This window comes from Brassica oleracea, chromosome C1, assembly GCF_000695525.1.
Source record: "Brassica oleracea var. oleracea cultivar TO1000 chromosome C1, BOL, whole genome shotgun sequence".
Taxonomy (NCBI): domain Eukaryota; kingdom Viridiplantae; phylum Streptophyta; class Magnoliopsida; order Brassicales; family Brassicaceae; genus Brassica; species Brassica oleracea.
Genome location: NC_027748.1, coordinates 10,283,943 through 10,286,018, shown reverse-complemented (window position 1 = coordinate 10,286,018; position 2,076 = coordinate 10,283,943).

The following is a 2,076-nucleotide window of genomic DNA, read 5'->3' as shown; positions in this document are numbered from 1 at the left end:
TTGCGAGTCGTAGTAGGCGCTTAGGCGTTTGGCCTTGACAGCTTTTGCTAAGCGGAGTCCAGCGATCAAAGATTCGTATTCTGCTTCGTTGTTCGAGGCTGGAAAGCCGAAGCTAAAAGACTGTCTGATCAGTTCGTCGGTCGGGGATTGCAGTTGAACTCCAGCACCTGCGCCCCTGTTAGTTGAGGATCCATCGACAAGCAGTGTCCAGTTTGGGTTTGGGAGCATGAGATCTTGCTCTAACTCCAGGGCCAATTCGATTAAGAAGTCTGCGAGAACCTGAGATTTTGCTGCAGTTCTGTTCTTGTAAGTGATATCAAGCTCACCGAGTTCGATAGCCCACTTCGTTAGTCTTCCGGACCTGTTTGTATTTTGAAGTATCGTTCGGAGGGGCTGATCGGTTAATACTTCAACCGAATGTGACTGAAAGTAGGGGTGAAGCTTTCTCGCCGCTTCGACGACTGCCAGTGCCATCTTCTCCAGAGTTGGGTATCGTATTTCTGGTCCGGTCATGCGCCTGCTCGTGTAGAAGATTGGCTTTTGCTCACTAAGATCCTCTTTTATTAGAACGCTACTGACTGCTGCTTGTGATACTGCGACGTAAAGATATAGAACGTCGCCGATATCTGGCTTGGCGAGAACGGGTGGTGTTGTCAGATAATGCTTAAGTTGGGTAAATGCCTCCTCGCATTTCTCATCTCAGATAAACCTTTTGTTACCTCGCAAGAGATCGTAGAATGGCAAGCATTTGTCGGTGGATCTAGAGATGAACCGGTTGAGTGCAGCTATCCAACCCATACGCCGTTGCACTTCTCTACTGTTTTTTGGGCTCGGAAGGTTCAGGACCGCGGAGATCTTCTTCGGGTTGGCTTCGATTCCCCGCTGCGTGACTATGTATCCAAGGAACTCGCCTGAGGAAACCCCAAACGTGCACTTTGCTGGGTTCAGTTTCATGCCGTATTTGTTGAGAGTTTCGAAGCAATCTCTCAAGTGACAGAGGTGATCAGCAGCGTGTAGCGACTTTACAAGCATATCGTCGATGTATACTTTCATGGTGACGCCCAGATTGTCTGCGAACATTTTGTTCACAAGCCGTTGGTAGGTTGCTCCCGCGTTCTTCAAACCGAACGGCATAACCTTATAGCAGTAGGTTCCTCTATCCGTGATAAATGCCGTTTTTTCGCGATCGTCGGGGTGCATCATGATTTGATTGTACCCAGAGAAAGCGTCCATGAAGGTGAGCATCTCGTTTCCAGCCGTGGACTCGACTAAACGGTCGATGTTGGGAAGATGGTAGTTGTCCTTTGGGCAGGCTTTATTTAAGTCTATGAAGTCGACGCAAACGCGCCACTTCCCGTTCTTCTTTTTGACGACTACTGGATTTGCTAACCACTCAGGGTAGCGCACCTCAGCAAATGAACCAGCACCGAGCAACCGGTCGACCTCTTCGTTTACAGCCTTTGACCTATCTGGACAGAGCTTGCGTCGCTTTTATCGGATTGGCTTGACTGTCGGATCGACGTTTAGTTCGTGAGTTGTTATGGCCGGATCAATTCCTTTCATGTTTGACATGGACCACGCGAATGTGGACACATTTGCCTTGAGAAAGTCGAGAACTGACCGCTGCATTTCTTCAGACATGTATGCACCAACCCATGCGGTCCGGCTTGGATCGGTATCGTCAATAGGTAACTCGAGAATTTCGCCTTCTTGGGAGCACACTTTATAGGTTGGAGGAGTGACAGAGTTAACTGATAAAGACGATCGTTGGAGTTTAACTGTGGCGACTAAGAGTTCCCTAGCGGCCTTTTGATCTCCTCGCAGTGTTTTGTTTTTTCCGTCCGTACCGGGGAACTTGATGCACTGGTGATAAATAGATGGAATGGCCTGCATTGTGTGTATCCAGGGGGTTCCAAGTATGGCGTGGTAAGGAGCCTTCGTGCTTACGACATCAAACTTGACAGTCCGAGTGACTCCACATGCGCGTACCAGAAGGCGGATTGTTCCCAGTATTGTTTCGGAGGATCCGTTGAAGCCGGTTAATGTTCTGGAGGATGGTTTGATGTCGTCGAGATC